Consider the following 15,786-nt stretch of genomic DNA (forward strand, 5'->3'; position numbering starts at 1 on the left):
GTTATTGATGGTGCGTCAGAGAGGAAAGAGGTCAGAGAGGGGAATAGAAGAAGAAGGGAGGGGGAGGAAAAGGTGTTTTTTGACAGCTGGTGAAATCGATATTCATGCCATCAGGTTGGAGCCTACCCAGACACAATGTAAGGTGTTGCTCCTCCACCCTGAGTGTGGTCTCATCACGACACAAGAGGAAGCCATGAACTGACTTGTCGGAATGGGAATCAGAATTAAAATGTTGAGCCACCAGGGAGAACTACTCCCTGTATTGGCTGTCAGTTGGACAAGTTAATCAGTTAATGGAATTGAGCTGATTACCGTGTAGCAAAGACAACTGAGGAGAAGAAATTACTAACAACAACATCTTTAATACACGGAGTTCATTGAGAAATGTAGCCTGGAAGCAGGACATTCAGCACAAATAATCCACACCAACCATGAATGAATATCCAGACAAACAACAGAAAAAAAACAATTTACGCAGAGCAAAGCCAATGCCAACACACCAAACCATTTATTACCCAAAACCTGATACATACACCAGGTCAGTGAGGACTTGAAAACATCTCATCCAACGTCATAGTCAAGCAAGAGCCAGGCCAGCATAAGATGCTTTCTGTGAAAGCACCTCATAGCTCACTGCTGTAAAAGATGCCTGCTTCATTTAGTGGTAAAGATGACCATGATAGATACTATTACCATGGGTGCCACCTAAACAGACGAGGGGTGGACTGCATGCAATCTACATACATGCCATAGAATCCGCTTCCCGGGAGAGAAGTCAAATGTTCCCTATGAAAGACCAGGGGCTGTTTATCCTTGTCACAGATGATAATTGTCACAGGGGATATGATAATTGTCTCCCATTGAGGAACAATGAAAAACTATCAAAAGAAATTTAATGAAAAGCAAGCATTGATATCCTTCCAACCCGTTCAATGTGAAAACTATTAGTTGTCCCATTGTCCCTGTGTCCCGTTCAGTGTGAATACTGTCAGTTGTCCCTGTACCCCGTTCAGTGTGAATACTGTCAGTTGTCCCGTTGTCCGTGTCCCGTTCAGTGTGAATACTGTCACTTGTCCCTGTACCCCGTTCAGTGTGAATACTGTCAGTTGTCCCGTTGTCCCTGTGTCCCGTTAAGTCTCAATACTATCGGTTCTCCTATTGTCCCTGTGTCCCGTTCAGTGTGAATACAGTCAGTTGTCCTTCTGTCCCATTCAGTGTGAATACTGTCAGTTGTCGCTGCGTCCCTGTGTCCCGTTCAGTGTGAATACTGTCAGTTGTCCTGCGTCCCGTTCAGTGTGAATACTATCAGTTTTCCCGTTCAGTGTGAATACTGTCCGTTGTCCCTGTGTCCCATTCAGTCTGAATACTGTCAGTTGTCCCTGTGTCCCATTCAGTATGAATACTGTCAGTTGTCCCTGTGTCCCTGTGTCCTGTACAGTGTGAATACTGTCAGTTGTCCCTGCGTCCCTGTGTCCCATTCAGTCTGAATACTGTCAGTTGTTGCTGTGTCCCGTTCAGTGTGAATACTGTCAGTTGTCCCTGTGTCCCGTTCAGTGTGAATACTGTCAGTTGTCCCTGTGCCCCGTACAGTGTGAATAATGTCAGTTTTCCCGTTCAGTGTGAATACTGTCAGTTGTCTCTGAGCCCCGTTCAGTCTGAATACTGTCAGTTGTCCCATTGTCCCTGTGTCCCGTTCTGTGTGAATACAGTCAGTTGTCCCTGTGCCCGGTACAGTGTGAAGACTGTTAGTTGTCCCTGTGCCCCGTTCAGTGTGAGTACAGTCAGTTGTCCCTGTGCCCCGTTCAATGTGAATATACTCAGTTGACCCTGTGTCCTGTTCAGTATGAATACTGTCAGTTGTCCCGTTGTCCCTGTGTCCCGTTCAGTCTGAATACTATCGGTTCTCCTATTGTCCCTGTGTCCCGTTCAGTGTGAATTCTGTCAGGAGTCCCTGTGTCCCTATGTCCCATTCAGTCTGAATACTGTCAGTTGTCCCTGTGTCCCAATCAGTGCGAATACTGTCATTTGTCCCTGTGTCCCGTTCAGTGTGACTGCTGTCAGTTGTCCCTGTGTCCTGTTCAGTGTAAATACAGTCAGTTTTCCAGTTCAGTGGGAAGACTGTCAGTTGTCCCTGTGTCCCGTTCTGTGTGAATACTGTCAGTAGTCCCTGTGCCCCATTCAGTGTGAATACAGTCAGTTGTCCCTGTGCCCCGTTCAATGTGAATACAGTCAGTTGACCCGTTGTCCGTGTCCCGTTCAGTGTGAATACTGTCACTTGTCCCTGTACCCCGTTCAGTGTGAATACTGTCAGTTATCCCATTGTCCCTGTGTCCCGTTAAGTCTCAATACTGTCGGTTCTCCTATTGTCCCTGTGTCCCGTTCAGTGTGAATACAGTCAGTTGTCCTTCTGTCCCATTCAGTGTGAATACTGTCAGTTGTCGCTGCGTCCCTGTGTCCCGATCAGTGTGAATGCTGTCAGTTGTTGCTGTGTCCAGTTCAGTGTGAATACTGTCAGTTGTCCTGCGTCCCGTTCAGTGTGAATACTATCAGTTTTCCCGTTCAGTGTCAATACTGTCAGTTGTCCCTGTGTCCCGTTCAGTGTGAATACTGTCCGTTGTCCCTGTGTCCCATTCAGTCTGAATACTGTCAGTTGTCCCTGTGTCCCATTCAGTATGAATACTGTCAGTTGTCACTGTGTCCCTGTGTCCTGTACAGTGTGAATACTGTCAGTTGTCCCTGCGTCCCTGTGTCCCATTCAGTCTGAATACTGTCAGTTGTTGCTGTGTCCCGTTCAGTGTGAATACTGTCAGTTGTCCCTGTGTCCCGTTCAGTGTGAATACTGTCAGTTGTCCCTGTGCCCCGTTCAGTGTGAATAATGTCAGTTGTCCCTGTGTCCCTTTCAGTGTAAATACTGTCAGTTTTCCCGTTCAGTGTGAATACTGTCAGTTGTCCCATTGTCCCTGTGTCCCGTTCTGTGTGAATACAGTCAGTTGTCCCTGTGCCCGGTTCAGTGTGAAGACTGTTAGTTGTCCCTGTGCCCCGTTCAGTGTGAGTACAGTCAGTTGTCCCTGTGCCCCGTTCAATGTGAATACAGTCAGTTGACCCTGTGTCCTGTTCAGTATGAATACTGTCAGTTGTCCCGTTGTCCCTGTGTCCCGTTCAGTCTGAATACTATCGGTTCTCCTATTGTCCCTGTGTCCCGTTCAGTGTGAATACTGTCATTTGTCCCTGTGTCCCGTTCAGTGTGACTGCTGTCAGTTGTCCCTGTGTCCTGTTCAGTGTAAATACAGTCAGTTATCCAGTTCAGTGGGAAGACTGTCAGTTGTCCCTGTGCCCCATTCAATGTGAGTACAGTCAGTTGACCCTGTGTCCCGTTCAGTCTGAATACAATCGGTTCTCCTATTGTCCCTGTGTCCCGTTCAGTGTGAATGCTGTCAGTTGTCCCTGTGTCCCGTTCAGTGTGAATACTGTCCGTTGTCCCTGTGTCCCGTTCAGTGTGAATACTGTCCGTTGTCCCTGTGTCCCATTCAGTCTGAATACTGTCAGTTGTCCCTGTGTCCCGTTCAGTGTGAATAATGTCAGTTGTCCCTGTGTCCCGTTCAGTGTGAATACTGTCAGTTGTCCCTGTGTCCCATTCAGTGTGAATTCTGTCAGTTGTCCCTGTGTCCCGTTCAGTGTGAATGCTGTCAGTTGTCCCTGTGTCCCGTTCAGTGTGAATACTGTCCGTTGTCCCTGTGTCCCATTCAGTCTGAATACTGTCAGTTGTCCCTGTGTCCCATTCAGTATGAATACTGTCAGTTGTCCCTGTGTCCCTGTGTCCTGTACAGTGTGAATACTGTCAGTTGTCCCTGCGTCCCTGTGTCCCATTCAGTCTGAATACTGTCAGTTGTCCCTGGGCCCTGTTCAGTGTCAATACTGTCAGTTGTCCCTGTGCCCTGTTCACTGTGAATACTGTCAGTTGTTGCTGTGTCCCGTTCAGTGTGAATACTGTCAGTTGTCCCTGTGTCCCGTTCAGTGTGAATACTGTCAGTTGTCCCTGTGCCCCGTTCAGTGTGAATACTGTCAGTTGTCCCTGAGCCCCGTTCAGTCTGAATACTGTCAGTTGTCCCATTGTCCCTGTGTCCCGTTCTGTGTGAATACAGTCAGTTGTCCCTGTGCCCGGTTCAGTGTGAAGACTGGTAGTTGTCCCTGTGCCCCGTTCAGTGTGAGTACAGTCAGTTGTCCCTGTGCCCCGTTCAATGCGAATACAGTCAGTTGACCCTGTGTCCTGTTCAGTGTGAATTCTGTCAGGAGTCCCTGTGTCCCTATGTCCCATTCTGTCTGAATACTGTCAGTTGTCCCTGTGTCCCAATCAGTGCGAATACTGTCATTTGTCCCTGTGTCCCGTTCAGTGTGACTGCTGTCAGTTGTCCCTGTGTCCTGTTCAGTGTAAATACAGTCAGTTTTCCAGTTCAGTGTGAAGACTGTCAGTTGTCCCTGTGTCCCGTTCTGTGTGAATACTGTCAGTAGTCCCTCTGCCCCGTTCAGTGTGAATACAGTCAGTTGTCCCTGTGCCCCGTTCAATGTGAATACAGTCAGTTGACCCTGTGTCCCGTTCAGTATGAATACTGTCAGTTGTCAAGTTGTCCCTGTGTCCCGTTCAGTCTGAATACAATCGGTTCTCCTATTGTCCCTGTGTCCCGTTCAGTGTGAATGCTGTCAGTAGTCCCTGTGTCCCGTTCAGTGTGAATACTGTCAGTTGTGCTATTGTCCCTGTCTCCAGTTCATTGTGAATACTGTCAGTTGTCCCTGTGTCCCTATGTCCCATTCAGTCTGAATACTGTCAGTTGTCCCTGTGTCCCAATCAGTGCGAATACTGTCATTTGTCCCTGTGTCCCGTTCAGTGTGACTACTGTCAGTTGTCCCTGGGACCTGTTCAGTGTCAATATTGTCAGTTGTCCCTGTGTCCCGTTCAGTGTGAATACTGTCCGTTGTCCCTGTGTCCCATTCAGTCTGAATACTGTCAGTTGTCCCTGTGTCCCGTTCAGTGTGAATACTGTCAGTTGTCCCTGTGCCCCGTTCACTGTGAATACTGTCAGTTGTCCCTGTGTCCCGTTCAGTGTGAATACTTTCAGTTGTCCCTGTGTCCCGTTCAGTGTGAATATTGTCAGTTGTCCCTGTGTCCCGTTCAGTGTGAATACTGTCAGTTGTCCCTGTGCCCCGTTCAGTCTGAATACTGTCAGTTGTCCCATTGTCCCTGTGTCCCGTTCTGTGTGAATACAGTCAGTTGTCCCTGGGCCCGGTTCAGTGTGAAGACTGTTAGTTGTCCCTGTGCCCCGTTCAGTGTGAATACAGTCAGTTGTCCCTGTGCCCCGTTCAGTGTGAATACAGTCAGTTGACCCTGTGTCCTGTTCAGTCTGAATACTGTCAGTTGTCCCTGGGCCCTGTTCAGTGTCAATACTGTCAGTTGTCCCTGTGCCCTGTTCACTGTGAATACTGTCAGTTGTTGCTGTGTCCCGTTCAGTGTGAATACTGTCAGTTGTCCCTGTGTCCCGTTCAGTGTGAATACTATCAGTTGTCCCTGTGTCCCGTTCAGTGTGAATACTGTCAGTTGTCCCTGTGTCCCGTTCAGTGTGAATACTGTCAGTTTTCCCATTCAGTGTGAATACTGTCAGTTGTCCCTGTGTCCCTTTCAGTGTGAAGACTGTCAGTTGTCCCTGTGTCCCGTTCTGTGTGAATACTGTCAGTAGTCCCTGTGCCCCATTCAGTGTGAATACAGTCAGTTGTCCCTGTGCCCCGTTCAATGTGAATACAGTCAGTTGACCCGTTGTCCGTGTCCCGTTCAGTGTGAATACTGTCACTTGTCCCTGTGTCCCATTCAGTCTGAATACTGTCAGTTGTTGCTGTGTCCCGTTCAGTGTGAATACTGTCAGTTGTCCCTGTGTCCCGTTCAGTGTGAATACTGTCAGTTGTCCCTGTGCCCCGTACAGTGTGAATAATGTCAGTTTTCCCGTTCAGTGTGAATACTGTCAGTTGTCTCTGAGCCCCGTTCAGTCTGAATACTGTCAGTTGTCCCATTGTCCCTGTGTCCCGTTCTGTGTGAATACAGTCAGTTGTCCCTGTGCCCGGTACAGTGTGAAGACTGTTAGTTGTCCCTGTGCCCCGTTCAGTGTGAGTACAGTCAGTTGTCCCTGTGCCCCGTTCAATGTGAATATACTCAGTTGACCCTGTGTCCTGTTCAGTATGAATACTGTCAGTTGTCCCGTTGTCCCTGTGTCCCGTTCAGTCTGAATACTATCGGTTCTCCTATTGTCCCTGTGTCCCGTTCAGTGTGAATTCTGTCAGGAGTCCCTGTGTCCCTATGTCCCATTCAGTCTGAATACTGTCAGTTGTCCCTGTGTCCCAATCAGTGCGAATACTGTCATTTGTCCCTGTGTCCCGTTCAGTGTGACTGCTGTCAGTTGTCCCTGTGTCCTGTTCAGTGTAAATACAGTCAGTTTTCCAGTTCAGTGGGAAGACTGTCAGTTGTCCCTGTGTCCCGTTCTGTGTGAATACTGTCAGTAGTCCCTGTGCCCCATTCAGTGTGAATACAGTCAGTTGTCCCTGTGCCCCGTTCAATGTGAATACAGTCAGTTGACCCGTTGTCCGTGTCCCGTTCAGTGTGAATACTGTCACTTGTCCCTGTACCCCGTTCAGTGTGAATACTGTCAGTTATCCCATTGTCCCTGTGTCCCGTTAAGTCTCAATACTGTCGGTTCTCCTATTGTCCCTGTGTCCCGTTCAGTGTGAATACAGTCAGTTGTCCTTCTGTCCCATTCAGTGTGAATACTGTCAGTTGTCGCTGCGTCCCTGTGTCCCGATCAGTGTGAATGCTGTCAGTTGTTGCTGTGTCCAGTTCAGTGTGAATACTGTCAGTTGTCCTGCGTCCCGTTCAGTGTGAATACTATCAGTTTTCCCGTTCAGTGTCAATACTGTCAGTTGTCCCTGTGTCCCGTTCAGTGTGAATACTGTCCGTTGTCCCTGTGTCCCATTCAGTCTGAATACTGTCAGTTGTCCCTGTGTCCCATTCAGTATGAATACTGTCAGTTGTCACTGTGTCCCTGTGTCCTGTACAGTGTGAATACTGTCAGTTGTCCCTGCGTCCCTGTGTCCCATTCAGTCTGAATACTGTCAGTTGTTGCTGTGTCCCGTTCAGTGTGAATACTGTCAGTTGTCCCTGTGTCCCGTTCAGTGTGAATACTGTCAGTTGTCCCTGTGCCCCGTTCAGTGTGAATAATGTCAGTTGTCCCTGTGTCCCTTTCAGTGTAAATACTGTCAGTTTTCCCGTTCAGTGTGAATACTGTCAGTTGTCCCATTGTCCCTGTGTCCCGTTCTGTGTGAATACAGTCAGTTGACCCTGTGCCCGGTTCAGTGTGAAGACTGTTAGTTGTCCCTGTGCCCCGTTCAGTGTGAGTACAGTCAGTTGTCCCTGTGCCCCGTTCAATGTGAATACAGTCAGTTGACCCTGTGTCCTGTTCAGTATGAATACTGTCAGTTGTCCCGTTGTCCCTGTGTCCCGTTCAGTCTGAATACTATCGGTTCTCCTATTGTCCCTGTGTCCCGTTCAGTGTGAATACTGTCATTTGTCCCTGTGTCCCGTTCAGTGTGAATGCTGTCAGTTGTCCCTGTGTCCCGTTCAGTGTGAATACTGTCCGTTGTCCCTGTGTCCCGTTCAGTGTGAATACTGTCCGTTGTCCCTGTGTCCCATTCAGTCTGAATACTGTCAGTTGTCCCTGTGTCCCGTTCAGTGTGAATAATGTCAGTTGTCCCTGTGTCCCGTTCAGTGTGAATACTGTCAGTTGTCCCTGTGTCCCATTCAGTGTGAATTCTGTCAGTTGTCACTGTGTCCCATTCAGTCTGAATACTGTCAGTTGTCCCTGTGTCCCGTTCAGTGTGAATAATGTCAGTTGTCCCTGTGTCCCGTTCAGTGTGAATACTGTCAGTTGTCCCTGTGTCCCGTTCAGTGTGAATACAGTCAGTTGACCCTGTGTCCTGTTCAGTATGAATACTGTCAGTTGTCCCGTTGTCCCTGTGTCCCGTTCAGTCTGAATACTATCGGTTCTCCTATTGTCCCTGTGTCCCGTTCAGTGTGAATTCTGTCAGGAGTCCCTGTGTCCCTAGGTCCCATTCAGTCTGAATACTGTCAGTTGTCCCTGTGTCCCAATCAATGCGAATACTGTCATTTGTCCCTGTGTCCCGTTCAGTGTGACTGCTGTCAGTTGTCCCTGTGTCCTGTTCAGTGTAAATACAGTCAGTTTTCCAGTTCAGTGGGAAGACTGTCAGTTGTCCCTGTGCCCCGTTCAATGTGAGTACAGTCAGTTGACCCTGTGTCCCGTTCAGTCTGAATACAATCGGTTCTCCTATTGTCCCTGTGTCCCGTTCAGTGTGAATGCTGTCAGTTGTCCCTGTGTCCCGTTCAGTGTGAATACTGTCCGTTGTCCCTGTGTCCCGTTCAGTGTGAATACTGTCCGTTGTCCCTGTGTCCCATTCAGTCTGAATACTGTCAGTTGTCCCTGTGTCCCGTTCAGTGTGAATAATGTCAGTTGTCCCTGTGTCCCGTTCAGTGTGAATACTGTCAGTTGTCCCTGTGTCCCATTCAGTGTGAATTCTGTCAGTTGTCCCTGTGTCCCGTTCAGTGTGAATGCTGTCAGTTGTCCCTGTGTCCCGTTCAGTGTGAATACTGTCCGTTGTCCCTGTGTCCCATTCAGTCTGAATACTGTCAGTTGTCCCTGTGTCCCATTCAGTATGAATACTGTCAGTTGTCCCTGTGTCCCTGTGTCCTGTACAGTGTGAATACTGTCAGTTGTCCCTGCGTCCCTGTGTCCCATTCAGTCTGAATACTGTCAGTTGTCCCTGGGCCCTGTTCAGTGTCAATACTGTCAGTTGTCCCTGTGCCCTGTTCACTGTGAATACTGTCAGTTGTTGCTGTGTCCCGTTCAGTGTGAATACTGTCAGTTGTCCCTGTGTCCCGTTCAGTGTGAATACTGTCAGTTGTCCCTGTGCCCCGTTCAGTGTGAATACTGTCAGTTGTCCCTGAGCCCCGTTCAGTCTGAATACTGTCAGTTGTCCCATTGTCCCTGTGTCCCGTTCTGTGTGAATACAGTCAGTTGTCCCTGTGCCCGGTTCAGTGTGAAGACTGGTAGTTGTCCCTGTGCCCCGTTCAGTGTGAGTACAGTCAGTTGTCCCTGTGCCCCGTTCAATGCGAATACAGTCAGTTGACCCTGTGTCCTGTTCAGTGTGAATTCTGTCAGGAGTCCCTGTGTCCCTATGTCCCATTCTGTCTGAATACTGTCAGTTGTCCCTGTGTCCCAATCAGTGCGAATACTGTCATTTGTCCCTGTGTCCCGTTCAGTGTGACTGCTGTCAGTTGTCCCTGTGTCCTGTTCAGTGTAAATACAGTCAGTTTTCCAGTTCAGTGTGAAGACTGTCAGTTGTCCCTGTGTCCCGTTCTGTGTGAATACTGTCAGTAGTCCCTCTGCCCCGTTCAGTGTGAATACAGTCAGTTGTCCCTGTGCCCCGTTCAATGTGAATACAGTCAGTTGACCCTGTGTCCCGTTCAGTATGAATACTGTCAGTTGTCAAGTTGTCCCTGTGTCCCGTTCAGTCTGAATACAATCGGTTCTCCTATTGTCCCTGTGTCCCGTTCAGTGTGAATGCTGTCAGTAGTCCCTGTGTCCTGTTCAGTGTGAATACTGTCAGTTGTGCTATTGTCCCTGTCTCCAGTTCATTGTGAATACTGTCAGTTGTCCCTGTGTCCCTATGTCCCATTCAGTCTGAATACTGTCAGTTGTCCCTGTGTCCCAATCAGTGCGAATACTGTCATTTGTCCCTGTGTCCCGTTCAGTGTGACTACTGTCAGTTGTCCCTGGGACCTGTTCAGTGTCAATATTGTCAGTTGTCCCTGTGTCCCGTTCAGTGTGAATACTGTCCGTTGTCCCTGTGTCCCATTCAGTCTGAATACTGTCAGTTGTCCCTGTGTCCCGTTCAGTGTGAATACTGTCAGTTGTCCCTGTGCCCCGTTCACTGTGAATACTGTCAGTTGTCCCTGTGTCCCGTTCAGTGTGAATACTTTCAGTTGTCCCTGTGTCCCGTTCAGTGTGAATATTGTCAGTTGTCCCTGTGTCCCGTTCAGTGTGAATACTGTCAGTTGTCCCTGTGCCCCGTTCAGTCTGAATACTGTCAGTTGTCCCATTGTCCCTGTGTCCCGTTCTGTGTGAATACAGTCAGTTGTCCCTGGGCCCGGTTCAGTGTGAAGACTGTTAGTTGTCCCTGTGCCCCGTTCAGTGTGAATACAGTCAGTTGTCCCTGTGCCCCGTTCAGTGTGAATACAGTCAGTTGACCCTGTGTCCTGTTCAGTCTGAATACTGTCAGTTGTCCCTGGGCCCTGTTCAGTGTCAATACTGTCAGTTGTCCCTGTGCCCTGTTCACTGTGAATACTGTCAGTTGTTGCTGTGTCCCGTTCAGTGTGAATACTGTCAGTTGTCCCTGTGTCCCGTTCAGTGTGAATACTATCAGTTGTCCCTGTGCCCCGTTCAGTGTGAATAATGTCAGTTGTCCCTGTGTCCCTTTCAGTGTAAATACTGTCAATTTTCCCGTTCAGTGTGAATACTGTGAGATGTCCCTGTGCCCCGTTCAGTCTGAATACTGTCAGTTGTCCCATTGTCCCTGTGTCCCGTTCTGTGTGAATACAGTCAGTTGTCCCTGTGCCCGGTTCAGTGTGAAGACTGTTAGTTGTCCCTGTGTCCCTTTCAGTGTAAATACTGTCAGTTTTCCCGTTCAGTGTGAATACAGTCAGTTGACCCTGTGTCCTGTTCAGTATGAATACTGTCAGTTGTCCCGTTGTCCCTGTGTCCCGTTCAGTCTGAATACTATCGGTTCTCCTATTGTCCCTGTGTCCCGTTCAGTGTGAATTCTGTCAGGAGTCCCTGTGTCCCTATGTCCCATTCAGTCTGAATACTGTCAGTTGTCCCTGTGTCCCAATCAGTGCGAATACTGTCATTTGTTCCTGTGTCCCGTTCAGTGTGACTGCTGTCAGTTGTCCCTGTGTCCTGTTCAGTGTAAATACAGTCAGTTTTCCAGTTCAGTGGGAAGACTGTCAGTTGTCCCTGTGTCCCGTTCTGTGTGAATACTGTCAGTAGTCCCTGTGCCCCGTTCAGTGTGAATACAGTCAGTTGTCACTGTGCCCGTTCAATGTGAATACAGTCAGTTGACCCTGTGTCCCGTTCAGTATGAATACTGTCAGTTGTCAAATTGTCCCTGTGTCCCGTTCAGTCTGAATACAATCGGTTCTCCTATTGTCCCTGTGTCCCGTTCAGTGTGAATGCTGTCAGTTGTCCCTGTGCCCCATTCAGTCTGAATACTGTCAGTTCTCCCATTGTCCCTGTGTCCTGTTCTGTGTGAATACAGTCAGTTGTCCCTGTGCCCGGTTCAGTGTGAAGACTGTTAGTTGTCCCTGTGCCCCGTTCAGTGTGAGTACAGTCAGTTGTCCCTGTGCCCCGTTCAATGTGAATACAGTCAGTTGACCCTGTGTCCTGTTCAGTATGAATACTGTCAGTTGTCCCGTTGTCCCTGTGTCCCGTTCAGTCTGAATACTATCGGTTCTCCTATTGTCCCTGTGTCCCGTTCAGTGTGAATTCTGTCAGGAGTCCCTGTGTCCCTATGTCCCATTCAGTCTGAATACTGTCAGTTGTCCCTGTGTCCCAATCAGTGCGAATACTGTCATTTGTCCCTGTGTCCCGTTCAGTGTGACTGCTGTCAGTTGTCCCTGTGTCCTGTTCAGTGTAAATACAGTCAGTTTTCCAGTTCAGTGGGAAGACTGTCAGTTGTCCCTGTGTCCCGTTCTGTGTGAATACTGTCAGTAGTCCCTGTGCCCCGTTCAGTGTGAATACAGTCAGTTGTCACTGTGCCCGTTCAATGTGAATACAGTCAGTTGACCCTGTGTCCCGTTCAGTATGAATACTGTCAGTTGTCAAGTTGTCCCTGTGTCCCGTTCAGTCTGAATACAATCGGTTCTCCTATTGTCCCTGTGTCCCGTTCAGTGTGAATGCTGTCAGTTGTCCCTGTGTCCCATTCAGTGTGAATACTGTCAGTTCTCCCATTGTCCCTGTGTCCCGTTCTGTGTGAATACAGTCAGTTGTCCCTGTGCCCGGTTCAGTGTGAAGACTGTTAGTTGTCCCTGTGCCCCGTTCAGTGTGAGTACAGTCAGTTGTCCCTGTGCCCCGTTCAATGTGAATACGGTCAGTTGACCCTGTGTCCCGTTCAGTATGAATACTGTCAGTTGTCCCGTTGTCCCTGTGTCCCGTTCAGTCTGAATACTATCGGTTCTCCTATTGTCCCTGTGTCCCGTTCAGTGTGAATGCTGTCAGTTGTCCCTGTGTCCCATTCAGTGTGAATACTGTCAGTTCTCCCATTGTCCCTGTGTCCCGTTCTGTGTGAATACTGTCAGTTGTCCGTGTGCCCCGTTCACTGTGAATACTGTCAGTTGTCCCTGTGTCCCATTCAGTATGAATACTGTCAGTTGTCCCTGTGTCCCTGTGTCCTGTGCAGTGTGAATACTGTCAGTTGTCCCTGCGTCCCTGTGTCCCATTCAGTCTGAATACTGTCAGTTGTCCCTGGGCCCTGTTCAGTGTCAATACTGTCAGTTGTCCCTGTGCCCTGTTCACTGTGAATACTGTCAGTTGTTGCTGTGTCCCGTTCAGTGTGAATACTGTCAGTTGACGCTGTGTCGCGTTCAGTGTGAATACTGTCAGTTGTCCCTGTGCCCCGTTCAGTGTGCATAATGTCAGTTGTCCCTGTGTCCCTTTCAGTGTAAATACTGTCAGTTTTCCCGTTCAGTGTGAATACTGTCAGTTGTCCCTGTGCCCCGCTCAGTCTGAATACTGTCAGTTGTCCCATTGTCCCTGTGTCCCGTTCTGTGTGAATACAGTCAGTTGTCCCTGTGCCCGGTTCAGTGTGAAGACTCTTAGTTGTCCCTGTGCCCCGTTAAGTGTGAGTACAGTCAGTTGTCCCTGTTCCCCGTTCAATGTGAATACAGTCAGTTGACGTTGTGTCCCGTTCAGTATGAATACTGTCAGTTGTCCCTGTGTCCCAATCAGTGCGAATACTGTCTTTTGTCCCTGTGTCCCGTTCAGTGTGAATACTGTCCGTTGTCCCTGTGTCCCATTCAGTCTGAATACTGTCAGTTGTCCCTGTGTCCCATTCAGTATGAATATTGTCAGTTGTCCCTGTGTCCCTGTGTCCTGTACAGTGTGAATACTGTCAGTTGTCCCTGCGTCCCTGTGTCCCATTCAGTCTGAATACTGTCAGTTGTCCCTGTGCCCTGTTCAGTGTGAATACTGTCAGTTGTTGCTCTGTCCCGTTCAGTGTGAATACTTTCAGTTGTCCCTGTGTCCCATTCAGTGTGAATACTGTCGGTTCTCCCTGTGCCCCGTTCACTGTGAATACTGTCAGTTATCCCTGTGTCCCGTTCAGTGTGAATACTTTCAGTTGTCACTGTGTCCCGTTCAGTGTGAATACTGTCAATTGTCCCTGTGCCCCGTTCAGTCTGAATACTGTCAGTTGTCCCATTGTCCCTGTGTCCCGTTTTGTGTGAATACAGTCAGTTGTCCCTGTGCCCGGTTCAGTGTGAATACAGTCAGTTGTCCCTGTGTCCCGTTCAATGTGAATACTTTCAGTTGTCCCTGTGTCCCGTTCAGTGTGAATACTGTCAGTTGTCCCTGTGTCCGGTTCAGTGTGAATACTGTCAGTTGTCCCTGTGTCCCGTTCTGTGTGAATACTGTCAGTAGTCCCTGTGCCCCGTTCAGTGTGAATACAGTCAGTTGTCCCTGTGCCCCGTTCAATGTGAATACAGTCAGTTGACCCTGTGTCCCATTCAGTCTGAATACTGTCAGTTGTCCCTCTGTCCCATTCAGTATTAATACTGTCAGTTGTCCCTGTGTCCCTGTGTCCTGTACAGTGTGAATACTGTCAGTTGTCCCTGCGTCCCTGTGTCCCATTCAGTCTGAATACTGTCAGTTGTCCCTGTGCCCTGTTCAGTGTGAATACTGTCAGTTGTTGCTGTGTCCCGTTCAGTGTGAATACTGTCAGTTGTCCCTGTGCCCCGTTCAGTGTGAATAATGTCATTTGTCCCTGTGTCCCTTTCAGTGTAAATACTGTCAGTTTTCCCGTTCAGTGTGAATACTGTCAGTTGTCCCTGAGCCCCGTTCAGTCTGAATACTGTCAGTTGTCCCATTGTCCCTGTGTCCCGTTCTGTGTGAATACAGTCAGTTGTCCCTGTGCCCGGTTCAGTGTGAACACTGTTAGTTGTCCCTGTGCCCCGTTCAATGTGAATACAGTCAGTTGACCCTTTGTCCCGTTCAGTATGAATACTGTCAGTTGTCAAGTTGTCCCTGTGTCCCGTTCAGTCTGAATACAATCGGTTCTCCTATTATCCCTGTGTCCCGTTCACTGTGAATGCTGTCAGTTGTCCCTGTGTCCCGTTCAGTGTGAATACTGTCAGTTGTCCCTGTGCCCCATTCTGTCTGAATACTGTCAGTTGTCCCATTGTCCCTGTGTCCCGTTCTGTGTGAATACAGTCAGTTGTCCCTGTGCCCGGTTCAGTGTGAAGACTGTTAGTTGTCCCTGTGCCCCGTTCAATGTGAGTACAGTCAGTTGTCCCTGTGCCCCGTTCAATGTGAATACAGTCAGTTGACCCTGTGTCCTGTTCAGTATGAATACTGTCAGTTGTCCCGTTGTCCCTGTGTCCCGTTCAGTCTGAATACTATCGGTTCTCCTATTGTCCCTGTGTCCCGTTCAGTGTGAATTCTGTCAGGAGTCCCTGTGTCCCTATGTCCCATTCAGTCTGAATACTGTCAGTTGTCCCTGTGTCCCAATCAGTGCGAATACTGTCATTTGTCCCTGTGTCCCGTTCAGTGTGACTGCTGTCAGTTGTCCCTGTGTCCTGTTCATTGTAAATACAGTCAGTTTTCCAGTTCAGTGGGAAGACTGTCAGTTGTCCCTGTGTCCCGTTCTGTGTGAATACTGTCAGTAGTCCCTGTGCCCCGTTCAGTGTGAATACAGTCAGTTGTCCCTGTGCCCCGTTCAATGTGAATACAGTCAGTTGACCCTGTGTCCCGTTCAGTATGAATACTGTCAGTAGTCAAGTTGTCCCTGTGTCCCGTTCAGTCTGAATACAATCGGTTCTCCTATTGTCCCTGTGTCCCGTTCACTGTGAATGCTGTCAGTTGTCCCAGTGTCCCGTTCAGTGTGAATACTGTCAGTTGTCCCTGTGCCCCATTCAGTCTGAATACTGTCAGTTGTCCCATTGTCCCTGTTTCCCGTTCTGTGTGAATACTGTCAGTTGTCCGTGTGCCCCGTTCACTGTGAATACTGTCAGTTGTCCCTGTGTCCCATTCAGTATGAATACTGTCAGTTGTCCCTGTGTCCCTGTGTCCTGTGCAGTGTGAATACTGTCAGTTGTCCCTGCGTCCCTGTGTCCCATTCAGTCTGAATACTGTCAGTTGTCCCTGGGCCCTGTTCAGTGTCAATACTGTCAGTTGTCCCTGTGCCCTGTTCACTGTGAATACTGTCAGTTGTTGCTGTGTCCCGTTCAGTGTGAATACTGTCAGTTGACGCTGTGTCGCGTTCAGTGTGAATACTGTCAGTTGTCCCTGTGCCCCGTTCAGTGTGCATAATGTCAGTTGTCCCTGTGTCCCTTTCAGTGTAAATACTGTCAGTTTTCCCGTTCAGTGTGAATACTGTCAGTTGTCCCTGTGCCCCGCTCAGTCTGAA

At 49.0% G+C, this 15,786-nt stretch overlaps 1 protein-coding gene across 5 annotated transcripts in view; it reads left to right on the forward strand.

Moving 5' to 3' along the window:
- pacsin1b (protein kinase C and casein kinase substrate in neurons 1b) overlaps positions 1–15,786 on the forward strand; it is a 433,272-nt gene that overhangs the window by 291,608 nt on the left and 125,878 nt on the right. The gene's annotated exons all lie outside the window — the stretch shown is intronic.

This window comes from Hypanus sabinus, chromosome 25, assembly GCF_030144855.1.
Source record: "Hypanus sabinus isolate sHypSab1 chromosome 25, sHypSab1.hap1, whole genome shotgun sequence".
NCBI lineage: Eukaryota > Metazoa > Chordata > Chondrichthyes > Myliobatiformes > Dasyatidae > Hypanus > Hypanus sabinus.